We start from the raw sequence: 16,946 nt of genomic DNA on the forward strand, positions 1-16,946 counted from the left end.
AAATTGGCCCGGTTGCTAGGGAGGGTAGAGTAACATGGGGTAACCTCCTCATGGTCACTATAATGTGGCTCTCGCTCTCGGTGGGGCACATGGTGAGTTGTGCGTGGATGCCGTAGGGAATAGCGTGAAGCCTCCACACGTGCTATGTCTCCGCAGTAACGCGCTCAACAAGCCACGTGATAAAATGCGCAAATTGACAGTCTCGGACGCGGAGGCAACTGAGATTCATCCTCTGCCACCCGGATTGAGGCGAGTCATTACGCCACCACGAGGATTTAGAGCGCATTGGGAGTTGGGCTTTCCAAATTGAGGAGAAAAGGGGAGAATTTTTTATTTTTTTTTTTACTAAAGTAACCATTGTTAAACCATAGGATTGCAACATGATCACACGTGAAGTCGGCATGTTGTTTCCGATAGTTTCGGTACCCTAGGATTGGCGACTGTATGCTGATGCGCTGACATGCAGTATTCTTATCAGACATGTTTGCAGTGGTTTCAATGTGTTTACCTTTCCACCTGGTGCGATTGGCAGCGCATTGCATCAGGTTTCACTTTTCCCTCTAACATTATTTTTTACTCCACTAATGGTTAAGGTAAGGTTTGGGTTTGGATTGGGGGATAGAATCTATAAATATATGCTTTTCTCTTCATTGTATAATGTCCTGCAAAGCTGAAAACAACTTGCTTCACTACTAGCTTTTGGCGACCTCTCCTGGACATAAATGGAGCTCACACATGCCCATATGCCTTACAACACCTACCGCTATGGCCACTGAAGGCAGTGTTTCGAAATTTCGGTCAACGTATACCGATTTTGACGAAAGAAAAGTCGGTCTACTCTTTCCGATTTATTTGCAGTAAAATCATAGTAACCACAAAATGAACCATGGTTACCAAAGTCATGGTACCATTGGGGGCCTGCAGAATTTCATCCGAGGATCCGCACAGAAGTACGTACTTATTCTCTGGGGGGTCCCAAGGTATGCTCATCTGGGATACATTTTTTGCAACGACAACACTAAAGCAAAAAAAAAAGAAAAAAAAAAGAAGGCAAAGTCCCTTTAAGGCTGCACAGGCTCAAATGAATCATTTATGTGACCTTGTTCATTTTTATGAACTATAAGAAAGAACCAAGTCACTAAAATACTTTACTTTAAAATACAACACTTGGGAATTGTTTATTTTAACTGGTTCATTTACATAAACTGTCTAAAAGAACTGATTCACTTAAATTATGTTTTCCCAGCGTTACATGAGAGAGAGAAGTCTTTTAAGGTCAGTTTGTTTAATTACTCCTTCGACTCCATTGAATGTGACAAATGTAGCGTTTTGTGACACTACAGCGCTACTCGTTGTAAATTGCTGCTCGTTACTAGGAAAGCTACACTATAGAGCACAACAGTTTGGTTCCAGAAGTAAAAATCCCATTAATTTATCCCATAGACAAATTGATTTTCTATTGTAACGTATAAACCTTTAAAGACAGACCTACCGTGAGCTACGAGGTTGCTCTTCGATAGTATATGCTTCCGTTGAAGCCATCTGTCTGTGTTATTTCAACTTCATTGTTTAAAGATCATGTTTGATAGCAGAATTCATGGTAATTCACAACTACATTACCCATGGTACAGCAGAGAAAGATCCACCAATCAGAGAACCGTGGCCAAGGAAACCCGTGAAATGTTCCTTGGAGCGACCGCGCGCTCCCATGATGCACTGTGAATGATGTAATCGAGACGGTCTCCTTTCACTCTTAAACTACTTATATATTTGAACATATGGGAATATTTAGCAATAAACGTAAAATATATAGTTTCTATACTTATAATTAACAACCTAAAATCAATAGTTTGATATATTTCCATCGTTTCTTTAGTCAATGACATCATTCGCAATGCTTCATGGGATTATAGTTCCTGCCCTCACGAAAGACGGTAAGTACACAGCCTTGTACCTTTGTCTTTATGTCCGATTTAAAACAAAATTTGTGATGTTGTGATTCTCCTCGGAGCTAGTTGGTTTAGTTCATGGCTTACAACTCTTTTATGAAGGATTTTAGAAAAAGTCTATGGGAAAAAACGTCCGGAACCCAGAAGGCTGAATAAGTGGGTGGTCACTGTTGCGCTCTATTGTGAAAATAGCTGAGCTACTGTCACATTATGGAAAAATGTAGTAAACAAGCGTTGCTACTTTTAGTTAACTACTCCCCAACAATTCACTGGAAATTATATTGAATTTGTTTGCATTTATGTGTGTTTTGTAAGTTGAGAGGGAATGAGATAATAAATATAATTTAAATATATTAGATATTAATATATTTTTCTTGCCTTTGTAGGTGTAATACATGCGATTTATTACCATATAACCGGAGAACATTATGGTGCATTAATACATCTTTACTCATTTATTCAAATTATTCACACTTTTATTCCTTTCCACTCTTACTCTCTCTTTCACTTTCCTTCTTATACACACATACGCACACATACTCAGAGAAAGGCACACCTTACTAACCCTCTTGGAAATAACAGTGGCTTTATTTATGTGGTATCCCCAGGCGTCCCTTAGGGAAATATACTACTTTTCCAACTGGACTCCTGTCAGCATCCCATTAAGGCCCTGTCTTCATTTTACGCCTCTAAATCTGATGCAGACACCACTGAAATGTAAGCAAATATTAATTGGGGTCAGTCGCAGCAGATGCAACTCATGCAGGAGTCTAATGTAAAGTACCATTGTAGACCTGTGGCATTATGGAGCAGGGTGCTGACGTCTCACATTTTCCAAGTATTCTGGCTATGGCTGCGATGATTCATAATGGCTGCGGCTCTCAGCCTTCATATTTTACCAGGCAAGTGTTTTATCAATTAAAGGAAATGCTGTGATGGTACCCTTGTACTACAGAGCATTTAGCTGTAGACCTGTGAAACTGACCTAGAGTGACCCGCTTGTTAAAGGGACAGTTTACCTAAAATAAAAATTCTGTCATCATTTTCTCACCCTTAAGGTGTTCCAAACCTGTGTGACTTTCTTCTTACATTGGCCAGTCTCCTAACACGTCCTTTCGTGGTCCATTTGTGCCACTCACCAGGCAGACTGCAAACCTCTAGTTTTAAACCTATTTATCACCTGAAATATTTCTTTATTAAACTCCACCATTGCTTCAACATTTACAGTGACTTTGGGTGAATTTGAGTCAAACTCGAGCTCCTCCAAATTTAATGGCAGTTTCAGGGTGATTTGAGGAACACATTTTATGAGGCGTTTTGTTTTAAATCAGAGGCAGGGCAGCTGAGGAAAGAGATGGCTAATTCATTAAAAGCTCTGTGCCCAGCAGACCTCAGGCCATTATTAATTGTTGTTCATGCTGCTTGTTAATTTTGCCTTAGGAGCAGTGTACAGTCAGGTCTCAGCAAGGAGCCATTTATCAAAGGAACAGAGAGTCATCCCTCCAATTACTTATTTTCAAGAGGTTTTACTGAAATGGGTCTGAAACTGCAGCTGTTAAACAAGTACAGTGGCTTAGGATGTTTTATTTTGTTTTTTTAACTTAAAGCGTGGATCAGTATAAATTGGAGCCCTGTTTCATCTTGGTGGATAGAGAGACAGAACAGGGACCTTTATAAAACTGAGTGTCGCATTTTTAGCTTGGCCAATACAAAACATACTGTACATTTAGTACCATATTAAAGTATTTGCATACTTTGTCATGATGCTTATTTTGTGATGATACATAAGCCAAAACCTTTTCTAATGATAAGTCGTAATTATAGTATGAGATGGCAAAATCATAAGAAATCATGCGAGTTGGTTCGTACAAAATGTACGACTTTTACTCATATACAATAATAAACAAATCAACAAACGAGTTTAACCACTAACCCAAACTTAAACCTAACTATAAAGTCTAATCCCTTTCCCAAACCTAAAACTAACCATGATTTTAATAGAAAAATAACTTGTGTACCCCAAAGAAAGAAAACATTGGGGTTTGGAACAAGACGATAGAGTGTATGACAGGTTATTGAGGTTAATGCCTACATCATTCATTTGTAGTGCATAAACAAATATGAAATGATTAACCAAATTTAACAATAACAAGACATTTATTTTCTTAACCTCCATTTCCCTTTTTGATTTGTAACTATAGTAGCACACAATAAACATGCAGCAAAAAAAAAATAAAAATAAAATCTAGAGCAAATAGTTTTCCTAAAAATTGATGTCCACATATCTGGACAGCAGGACTATCATGGCTCGGGGAAGACAAAGCACAGCAGATGAGGGTGAACCCAAGTGCAGGATCTTTAATGAAGTTGCCAGGGAATATACAAGAGGTAAACAACAAGATAAATCCAACAATAACAGGGAATACTAACAAGGATAAAGGTAACACTTAACTACAATGAGTGAGAGCTAAGTGTGGTCTGGGCTGTGTACAACAACGAGACTAGACAAAGACTAAAGGGAAAGGGAGAGAATAAATAGAGTCCTTGATGTGTAGTGATTGGTGACAGGTGGTGCTGGTTAGATTATTAGAAGGACTGTGAGTAGGTGTGGGTGAAGACAGATGAAGGGGAGACAGGGACTAAGTAAGGTCAGATTTAAAAAGAAATTTTTTTTATATCAAATTGTTTATTATGTTTCCAGGAGTGTAGGTTAATGTTTTTAAAACATTACAGACATTACAGCTGATTTTCTGAAAATATCCTTTGGAACAATGTGCACTGGGAAAAGCACAAATAAAAAAAACTTTAGAAATACAAATTATTTGACTTGATTTGACTTTTATGTTACAATTTTTTTTTTTTTTTTTTTACTTTGGCAACAGAATCCCAATGTTCTCTCTTTGCACTGTCACACAAACAAGTGATAGCCAGTGCTATATTTTCAATGTAAAACCTTAATTAGGTTTCTTACCAAATGTAGTTTTGTTGCCGTTTCTCCCAGAGACAAACTCTGCTGTGGTCAGCGCCATGTTGTTTTGTCACTTGACTCCGTATGTCGAAAATTTAACCCTTTACTGACAGCCCAGAGTCTTCTGAACTGAGAGAAGTCGGTTTAAATGAAATGAAATTATCCGTTGCATAAAGCGAAGCCAAAATACAATGTCCATGCATATGTACGTGGGTCACAGGTTAAAATAAAATGGAGGCTATCTAAACTGCAGCCTAAAATGTGAAGCGTATTGTATCGTTTTGAAATTCTGTTTGTTCATTGATTGGTCTCTATATGGGAATAAAATTAATTTATTTTCGTACAAGCCAAGTCGTATAATATCTTATGATTTTGCCATCTCTAACAAATTATTACAAGTTCTTATAAGACTATTGTGGCCAAAATAGTCATTCTTGATGCACAGAGTCATATACTTGTACAATACATTATTTTACATAATTTGTCATGAATAAATGTAATGTGGGAGGAACACTGAAGCATTTAGCTGAACTTTAGCTTCTTAACTTTAGCTTTGATTGTTCATTTAGTGGTTACGTTAACTTGGGAATAAATTACAACTTCCTGCAATACGGAGCAATTTGGGTCACCAAGAAATTATTAGAAATTGTTTGCATAGATCTTAGTTATTTGCCCTAAAAATCCTTACCTTGTAACAAGTACAGTGTGTTGTTGGAGATATATGTTAGAAGGAAATCAGCAGAGTATAGTCTCTCAACAAAGCAGGTGTCATCAAACCAGCATTCTGGTGTCATGTTCAAGACCCCCAACCATTTAGTGGGCTAACAGAGAGAGAAAGCAACTAACAGTGACAGGGAATGTCTGTGTGTATATCTGTGTTTGTGCATGTGTAAGAGAGAAGCCCTGCTTGGACATCCGATGTGATATACTGTATGTGCCAAATTTTCTCCCAGAATAAATCAGGGCCATCAGCATGACAAGCGTTATTCCACCTGCTATAAACATCTCTTCCACACGCTCATCCGCTTCAGCCTTGGAGAATATTTACTGGGCTATTTCCTTTTTACTACTTTGGCACACCTGACACCTGACTCCAGAAAAGTGTCCAGCTTGGCATGCAAATGCTTGTTAGCGCATGACTGATGGTCCCGTGTGGCCATAGTCTGAGCTAGCCGATGAGAGGAGGAACCAGCCATCCGATACTATAGTTATCTGAGAACAGGGGCAGCTGCCAAACTCTGTCTGGACTGATCAATGTTACAGCATCCAGGCACATGAACACACACATTTAGACAGATGCATCTGGCTGTCATACTCGCGAGTGTAGTCAAGCTTAATGTTGTGATTCACAATACAGCTGTGGTTAGAATCCAGGAAGTGAGTATGGTGGGGGAAAAAATAAATAAATTCAACATGTTTTAACTTACAAGACTCAATCAATATTCTAACACAGCATTAGGTAAAAAAAAAAAAAAAAAAAAATCCATTCAATTATTTTTATTCTAACTCAGAATGGACTAAGAACAAGAAGAGTCTAAAACTTGTTTTAGTTTTAAGATATTCATACAGGTCCTCTATACAACTGCAAGGGTTTTCATGCTATGATAAACATGCTCGAACCAAGGTATGGTATTCCCTCATATCTTTTTTTATTTTTGACACAACATGCCTATGCTCTATGCTACTCCTATGGTTCTATGATGGAGTTAAGCAGGGAGTTAAGCACTTGTTGTACAAATCACAAAAGTCCAATGAAGATGAATGAGAAACAAATGAGTAAAAAATAAAAAGTTTCTCTTCTTCCAAGAGAAACTTGGAAGAAACCAGGCTCACTGTTTGGGCCAGCTCCCCCTGGCAAAACAACATGAATTTAATGCCAATATTACTTATTTATGTGCAGTACAAGTCATGGTTTTAAATTTGTAAATAAAGTAAGCATTAAAGTCCAGTGTTTTAAAAATAAAAAGCAAAGATTTATTATGAACTTTAAGATTAATGACTAATGCTTTTGAAGTCCATCCTGGATTAACTGCAGAAGTTCATATAGATGAATTGTCCTTTGTTAGTTGGCTGATGAAGGCTTTTGTTGGCAGTTAAATGATAGTCTATGTATTTCATTTCAAGAGTGTAGTCCATCAATAGACAAAGGTGATGCAGGCAGAGATTAATGATGAGGTGCATTGCAGTTCAACCTGCAGGTTATTTCGGTGAGGTTTGGTGGGGTCCATCCTAATCCAAGTTTCAGGCAGTGGCATATGTAGTATCCGATGTCTTACAGATGTAGTTGGCATCAGTTCATCCTCTGAAGTCAAAAGCTTGAAGTGATGTCTGGATAGCACCAGCTGTAATTTGTCATCATCTCTCAGCGACACATAGCAGTGGAGTCCGACAGAAAGCAGGAACGGAGAGGGATCTGGCAGGCTCTGGTAACCTCGGGATATAAATCCCATGCAAACTAATAGAATAATATTAGCGTAGATGCCATTCTATTGTATGCAGAGTTATAGATCATGATGGATGTTTCTAGTTCTGGCAGACCTAAGTAAAGCAGTCTAATTGTGAATTGAAGGATAAATTAGGTGTTTGCCTGGCTAAATGGATGAGTTTTTAGTCTAGACCATAAACTTTTACAAAAAGAAACACATTATAAATTGAATAACCTAATTGAAATGGGTATAAAGGAATGCTTATATCTGTTGCTATTTATTATAGGCATCCTATAATGGATGCCAGAAGTAAGGGATGAAAACTAACTACACAGTGGGTGGTTTTGATCACCAAGAATTTGTTTGTTACTAACCTTTACATAACATTAGCCAAAGTTGTTGGAACATTCCTGGAAAGGTGGGTAGGAATGAGTATCTTGAGCAGGTAGGAAATGCTGAGCTTAACAGTGTCACATAGGGATGACTGCTCATTCATGGCTGGGCCGTGCTCCTCTGAAGACCTGCCAAAGTGTCCCTGAGCTGATTTAACACTACAAGCCCAAGAGGGTGCTCACATCTGTCAGGGGTTTCCGGAGAGGTGCTGGCATGTGACTTATGCCATGGATAGTTCAGGGACACGGTGCATTCTTTGATATAACACTGCCTCTCAGATGTCTCTCTGTGTCAGAACAAGTCAAGATGGTCATTTCCCCCATCATACTGTGCTGTACAGACCTATAATGACAAAATTTTTTAATTTTGAGGTAAAAAACAGGTTGGTGTTGTGAGGAATTGGAGATTAGTGGTAAAAACAATAACTATAGCGGAAGGTGAATTTTACTTTACATGGTTTCTAAAGGCCTTCATGTTGTTTCAATTTATTTACTTGATAACCTTGATAACGAAACATTTATAAAAGACTAAACAAATGAATATTATAACAGAGGTCTTCAACAGGATGTCTGTTTAAAGGGACAGTTCACCCAAAAATGAAAATTTTCTCACCATTTACTAATTTACACAAGATTTTTAGAAGAATATCTCTGCACTGTTGGTACCCATAATGCAAGTGAATGGTGACCAGAACTCTGAAGGTCCAAAAAGCACATAAAGGCAGCATTAAAGTAATCCATAAGACTCCAGTGGTTAAATCCATGTCTTCAGAAGTGATTTGATAGGTGTAGATGAGAAACAGATCAATATTTAAGTCATTTTCCACTATAAATTTACACTTTCACTTTTACATTCTGGTGTGAAAGTGACCTTCACATTTAGCCACCTACTGATTGGGGCTGGTCAAAAGTGGGGATTTAAAGTAAAAAAAGGACTTAAATATTGATCTGTTTCTCACCCACACTTATCATATTGCTTCAGAAGACATTAATTTAACCACTGGAGTCTTATGGATTACTTTTATGTTTCCTTTATGTACTTTTTGGACCTTCAAATTTCTGGTCACCATTCACTTGCATTGGATGGACCTACAGAGCTTAAATATTTTTCTAAAAATCTTAATTTGTGTTCTGCACAAGAAAGAAAGTCATACACATTTGGGATGGCATGAGGGTAAATGATGAGAGAATTACAATTTTTGGGTGAACTATCCCTTTAAGTCTGATTGCTTGATCTCTACCTTTTTCTTTTTTTTTTTTTTTTTTACAAAATATAAAAATTATAATTATAATATTAAGTGAACTTTAACGGAAGATAAATTAAGAAGTTACAGATCAGCTACATCATTCACTTCCACACTGAAATGTATTAAGTAAAATAATATTATGATTCAGCCATGGTTATTTTAATTGCTTTGCAATCATAACAAAGTATGAAAATCCATTAATATGGTGCTATATGCATGTTATTATATGCCAGCCTTGAAATGCTAGTTTATACAATATGTAAGGGGTTGCTGCTCCTTCTCTTTATATACCAAAGAGTGCTTGCCCTTAAAAGATCCATACATTAAAATACACAAAACCTGAATATAATCAATATGTTCTAATTTCTTAATCACTGTAGATTCCTACTGTACATTACTCTTAACAACATTCAACACCAGAGCCCAAAGCGTCAATGTGCATTTAATTTCTCCCACACGTGTAACGTCACATCGGCTCTGACTAAAAGAATTCCTATTGAAACAATTACCTGAGTGTTAAGCCCTGGTTGTGTGGGTATTATACGAGGAGCAGGTGTGGTAATTTGAGTCATTTGTGGCAGCGTAATGATGAATGGTGTCAGGAGTAAACAATCAGAGCGAGGGAAGTGGATCTACTGCAGAGTAAGGAGAATTTAGTTTCATCATAAAAGAATTCTCCCTTCCTCTATTTCACTTCGACACTTTTATGCTTTTTTTATTTTCTAGCTTATTGCGGCCATGGGCCACGTGCTGATTTATATGGTCTGGCAGGGATACATGGGACCCTCAAGAGACCAGGCCCTCCCTCCCAAAGCTCCACATTCACACACACACAGACAGAGCTCACCCACTGGGCACTTCCCTTTTCTTCCACTAACAAGATATTAGTTTGCTGCAGTTCTGGCACTATTATCCATCACATTGTGGTGGCTGTGTGAAACAGTATGCCTTTAAGCACTGCACACGCTTATTTAAAATCTGTCTGTGGAAATCAGTCATGCCTATTCATTCAGGAACAGGCTACAATGATGCTATTTTGAGTTTTGAGTGCTTAGTTTCCCTCTAAGGGGCTCTTTGTCTCACTTTAGGAAAATGTGCAATACAATGGCCCATAGATGAATAGCTACAGGTTAGTTGACAGTTAAAATGTTTTGTAGACAATGAATGTGATCTACAGTACACCGTATATATGGGAAGCAGATGCCAGACCTTTTCATTATGATTCAAAGCAGGTGATTGAGCTTAAAGGGATTGTTCACCCAAAAATGAAAATTCTGTCATCATTTACTCATTTTACATTTGTTTATTTTCATTCCATCTTGTTTCAATATAATGAATGAGAATGGTGACTAAAGCTGTCCATTCTGCCCAACTTGATTCTCCTTTTGTGTTCCATTAAAGATACAGTAGAAAGTCACATGGGTTTGAAACGAAATCAGGGTTAGTAAATGATGACAGAATTATCATTTTTGGGTGAACTATCCCTTTAAACCATATACAGTGGGAAGGGAGGGTAAGTCTTTGATTATAAAGATACACTGTAAAACAATATTTTGTCAGCTAACCTAAAAAATGTGCTTCAAAAATGTTATTTATTCTGAATAAATCAACCTAACAAATTAGGTTACATCAATGAAAGAATTTGTTATGGGTCAGATCAAGTAGAAATAAACCCTTAAGGAAACAATTAGCAGGTTACCACATGTTTTAGTGTATGCTTAAAAAATACTAAAGGAAAACATTGCTCTTCTGAGCACATATTTCCTCAAAACCCCACACGCAAAGACAATGAAATGTACACAATATTAACTAGTTGTTTCCACGAGGAGATAATATCTTCAAGAGGTTATACCAACCTATAATATGAAAGAAGATTGCAGTGTAAAAACATGTCTCTTTGGATTTGCCCTCTAGGAGTATTTGAAGAGGAGGGCAGTTTACTGATGCCATTTAATACCCGAACCAAATGACACTCCACTCACGAGTCACTTCACAGCGTTGCACACACAGTAATTTCTTCATCTCCAGCAGAAATATGCTCTCCCGCCTGCAGTGACAGAGAACCCATCCGAGCGGAACCAGGCAAAGGTAGCCTGTCAAGGCTGATGAATGGGGGACAAGCTGCATAAAGATTCATTTCCCTGCTGACAAGTGAGTGACGGGGATGATGTCTGGCTCTGGCAGTGGTGGCAAGGAGGGCTGTTTTTCAGATGGAGCTTAATGTTGATACAGTACACATAGATGCATCCCCTCCCCTTTACTGCGGTCCAGATCCTGATGGAAGACAATGAGTTATTGCAAGGCGATAGAGCGTATATTGTATAAAAGATAGAAGAAGAGTCTTTGAGAAGGATCTTGCTTGTAGATCACTGTTCTGTGTCTATGTTTATAATTCAATTTCACCACAATTGTGTGTGCATGTGTGAGTTTGTGGGCTTCCTGTATCAAGCCTTCCTAGGACCTGATCCACCACACCTGCACAGATTAGCCTTTCATAATCTCTAATCTAGATAATTTTGCTTGCTGCAGCTTTACTGGCCCTTTGGTACAATTCAACTTTGTTGAATATCCTCAATTAGATGTAAATAGCAATAAATAAATAAATAAATCTGAGCTGTATGGACACAATAACACCTGAAATTGATCCCCTTGTACATCCAATGGGTTCCAAAAGTCTCAGAACACTAGTGAAATAATAATAATAAAAAAAAAAAAATGTAATAAATGTTTTTCCATTAGCATATTTTGAGTGAAAGTGGAAATTAAAAATGAACATGAATTTCAACATTTTATGGTCAGTTTCACAAATTATAGTGTAGAAATAGTAATAAGTGGAAATAGTGTAATAATAAAGATTTCTGTAACACTTTACAATAAGATTGTATTAGTTAACATTAATTAACATAATTATTTAACTTGAACTGATAATGAACAATACTTTAAAAGCACTTATTAATCTTGGTTAAAGTTAATTTAAACGTATGCTAATACATTTTTAAAACTAAAAGGGTTACACTTTATTTTGCAGTAATTACAAGTAATTACTGATTATTACTCATTAACAACATGCACTTACTATAGGTTTAGGGTAAAGGTTTGGTCTAGGGTTAGTTGTTTATAATTATGCATAATTGACTGTTATTACTGTCAATACATGTACTATATGTAACAAGGACACTGTAAAATAAAGTGTTACCGTGGCATGTTGATTACCACAAAAATGTATTTCGACATGTCCCTCCTTTAAAAAATAAATACAAATCTGGGTTCCAGTGAGGCACTTACAATGGAAGTGAATGAAGCCAATCCGTAAACATTAAAATACTCACTGTTTCAAAAGTATAGCCACAAGACATAAACAATATGTGTGTTAACATGATTTTTGTGAGATAAAATCACTTACTAACCTTTTCTGTTGTTTTGCCTTGACGATGTAACGTTGTAAACACCAAAACCCTAATACGATGATTTAAACAACTTTACAGCTCAAATAATACATGAATTCTAACAAATAATTTAAGTGCTTTTATAAAATTATAAGCTTCCCATTACTGTCTTTAAACCCTCCAAAAAACTGTCCACATTCACTTCCATTATAATATTCCTTTAAAGTCAGCATGAAATCAAAATTGACCCTATTTATTTTATTACTGTGTGACTGGTCATAACTTGCTCTTCCTGTGATATGACTGATTCTTCTCTTCCGATATATACAAGGCCATGCTGCGGTTAAAGTAATATTCAATACATGTTAAGCTCAGTCAACAGCATTTGTGGCATAATTTTGATTAAGATTTGACTCGTCCCTACTTTTCTTTTTTTAGAAAAAGCAAAAATGGAGTTTACAGTGAGGCACTTACAAAGGAAGTGAATGGGGCCAATATTTGGAGGGTTTAAAGGCAGAAATGTGAAGATTATAATTTTTTAAAAGCACACATGAATTCATCTGTTAAAACCCATGTATTATTTGAGCTGTTAAGTTGTTTAAATCATAATTTTTACAGTTGTTTTAGGGTTTGTTGACATTACATCGTCATGGCAACAAAGTTGTAAAATTGCCGATAACGTCACACAGTAAAGGTTAGTAAGTGATTTTATCACACTAAGATCTTGTTAACACACATATTGTTTACGTCTTGTGTCTATACCTTTGAAGTAGTATTTTAACGTTTACAGCCCCATTCACTTCCATTGTAAGTGGCTCACTGTAACCCAGTTTATTGCTTTTTTAAAGAAAAGGAGGGACAAGTCAAAAGTATTTTTTGTGGTAATGAATAATATGCCACAAATGCTGTCGACTGAGTGAAGAGGTGTATTTTCAGCTGTTTCCCTTTCAAAATCTGGTTCCCTACCACAAACTACCTTGATTACAGGCCTGCAAGCTTGAATTTACATTTCAAAGGAGGATGAATAACAGTGAATAGACCTTATTCACAGTAGCGCCATCTTTGATTTTTGACAGGAATGAAAACAAGGCTGTGAGGGATAGACTTTCCATCTCTTCAATGACATGCACTGTATAAAGCTATCAAAAAGCTTATCACATCTAATTTTCACAACTCATGTCATCTGAAATTTCTTAGAATTATATTTTTTCAGTGTTTCGTCACACTTTAAACAACTACACAACCAACTGAAGTGACTGTACAGTACATCTATCCCTCACAGCCTCTTTGTCATACCCGTCAAAAATCAAAAATGGTGCTGATGTGAATAAGGTCTATTTGCGATTGTGTTCGAAATATTTCACGCCTGAACGCTTCCAGAGGTGATCACTACTGAATACGCAGACGCGAGTCAGATGTGTTTGGAGTTTATTAATATTTTTTAATGCAGATCTTGGGATGTACACGTGTACCACGAGCATGAGTAAGTGTTATTTTTTTCTCTTTATATTTAGCGTATTGTGATTCAAAATGTTGGAATATTGTGATCTTTTACTCGCTTGTTTCTCATTCATATGCAATGGGCTCCAGTCTCATCATAAGCAAAGAGCATGATGTGCTGTGTGTGTTTGTGGGCTGGTTATTGATTAATGTTGTCAGTTATATTATCGTTCAGTTCTCAAATCAGTGGGCACGGTGGAAAGGGTATTTGTTTCTGTGTGTCAATTGCAAACTCGCATTCAGGTCTGCCTCCATTCCAGTATGCAATGGCCACTTTTCACAATTCAATCAACAACTGATGGATAATTCAAGTCCCACCCTACATATTTTTTCTTGTTCGATAAGCAGTTTCACTCGGAAATATGTCACAATATGGAAGAAAAGTCGGTCGCAATTTCAGTTTCATGCTGACTTTAATGCATTATGAATTAACATGAACAAACAATGAACAACTGTATTTTCATAAATTAACATTAACCAAGATTAATAAATGCTATTAAAATATATTGTTCATTGCATGATACCTAATGCAATTACTAATGTTAACAAACAGAACCTTATTGTTAGTGTTACCAATATTTCTAATCCATTTTACATCATAATTATTTTTTCTAAAACATTTTGTTTGATTCCAGTTTTAAATAGGATTTTGAATCCTACATTTCCAATGTTGTCTCAGACTTATGGACCCCACTGTAGGCTACATAAGTGCAGTAAAGGTCAAATAACAGGTATATAATGGTAAATACGATTGTGATAATGTGCATGAGTGAGAATGTGTATGTTGTGCTGTAATATGGAGTTGGTATCATAAAAATGCTGACAAGCTCTGAAGCAGATGGTGGCATCCCCTGTGAAGTCATTCCCTTATCTGTAACCTTTTGTAGCTTCTGTTTGTGGAGTATTCATTCTGCTCATTCAGCATGAACAGATGACCTCCACACAAACACAACGCAATCTGGAAAGCCTCTCCGTTTGGGTTAAGCCCTCATACCCAAACAGTTTGGATTCAGCTGACCTTTTCTCTCTGGTCTTCTAGATATAAGACAGTGTTCAATTCAAATCAGTTGGTGAACGTATGGCCAGTTTTCAGTGTTGTCATGACAGTGGAATGGGATTGACAGCCAAAGGCCATTCCTGCTCCTCATCCCCCTGTGGCAACTCAAGGTTAACATTCTGTAGAGGAGGGAAACAGGCAATTACAGACTAGTCAGTAGCTCTCTCAGTCCTGAGCACTATACTTTACTGCTCAAGTCAATAGCAGAAACTCAAATGGCTTCCTATTAGTTGTACACTGCATGGGAAAAAATACATTTATTGTGTCATACTCAGAGGTAGGTAGTAACGTGCTACATTTACATCCACTTGAGTAACTTTTTGGAAAAAAATGAACTTTTAGAGCAAGTTTAAAACTGGGTACTTTTTACTCTCACTCAAGTAAATTTCTAATAAAATTTTCGTACTTTACTTCATTACAATGGGTGGCATTCCTGTCGTTACATTACTGGGTTTAATTGTAATTAATGTGTAATTTATTGAGAGATTATTGAATGGGACTTTTACGACAGCAGAAGTTCACACAGCTGCACACGCTGTCACAGACTGCTGCATCATCATGCTCTTCTTCTTTTTTTATTTTTATCCCCTTTTCTCCTCAACGCGGGCTTTTCTGTGACATGGTGATGGTCATTTTCAGTGTGATTCTGTAAATATGTGCTCTTGTGACATCAGTTTTTAAGTGTACATTTTTAAATCTGCAGCAATATATCAGTGCACTTTGTCCTGCGTCCCATATGTCATAAGCAGTATTTACACATTTACCCCATGCCCTCACAGGTGTACTGAAAACTATTACAGCTACTTTGGGTGGATAAACTGTATAAATCCATGTAAACATCCATGTTAAGTGTAAATGCCTTTTGCTCTGCTGATTGCATTATTGACAACTGGAGCGCGAACAGACAGCATTTATGCACGTGGTGTCCTACACAGGCTGTGCATTCTGCATTTAGGGAGCAGAGGTACTGCTGTACAGAACTAATTATCTAAATCCTTTTGACACTGAAAACTGTAGCTACACTAATCTAAGAACTAAATGCTATGAAATAAAGCATTAAAAAAACATAATCTGGCTTTGGTTTATATTTCAGCATTATATATAATGTCACTGTGGGACACTGTTCACATTTTCTCTGTAATAACTACTAGAAGGTTTTCCAAACCTCTCTTCTCTCTTCTTAAATTCATCCAGATCTGACAAGAGCCCTTAAAGGGATGGTCCACCCAAAAATGAAAATTCTCTTATCATTTACTTACCCTTATGCCATCCCAGATGTGTATGACTTTCTTTCTTCTGCTGAACACAAATTAAGGTTTTTAGAAGAATTTCTCAGCTCTTTTGGTCCATAAAGCGCAAGTGAATGGGTGCCAATATTTTAAAGCTAAAAAAAACCCCCACATAAATCAGCATAAAAGTAATCCATAAAACTCCAGTGGTTAAATCCATATCTTCAGAAGCCATGTGATATGAGAATGTGTGGATGAGAAACAGAGAAACAGATCACTTTCACATTCTTCTTCTTGTGTTTTTGGTGATTCACATTCTTCTCTGCATATCGCCCCCCCGCTGGGCTGGGATAAGAACTTCTAGCAAAAAATAATTAAAATATGTATCTGTTTCTCACCCACACCTATCATATCACTTCTGAAGATATGGATTTAACCATTGGAGTCGTATGGATTACTTTTATGGTGTGTGCACTTTTTGGTTCATAAATATTTTGGCACCCATTCACTTGCATTTTACTGACATAAAGAGCTGAAGTATTCTTCTAAATATCTTAATTTGTGTTCTGCAGAAGAAAGGAAGTCATACACATCTGGGATGGCATGAGGGTGAGTACATTATGAGATAATTTATGGGTGAACTACCCCTTTAAAGTGATAGCTCAGCCATAATTTAATATTCCGTCATCAGTTCCCTACCCTCATATTGTTCAAACCCGTGTGAGCCTTTGTATTCTGTGGAACACAAAAGATATTAGACCGAATGTTAGATACTGACAGTCTCAGTCACCA

The sequence above is a fragment of the Myxocyprinus asiaticus genome, chromosome 16 (genome assembly GCF_019703515.2).
Source record: "Myxocyprinus asiaticus isolate MX2 ecotype Aquarium Trade chromosome 16, UBuf_Myxa_2, whole genome shotgun sequence".
Taxonomy (NCBI): Eukaryota; Metazoa; Chordata; class Actinopteri; order Cypriniformes; family Catostomidae; genus Myxocyprinus; species Myxocyprinus asiaticus.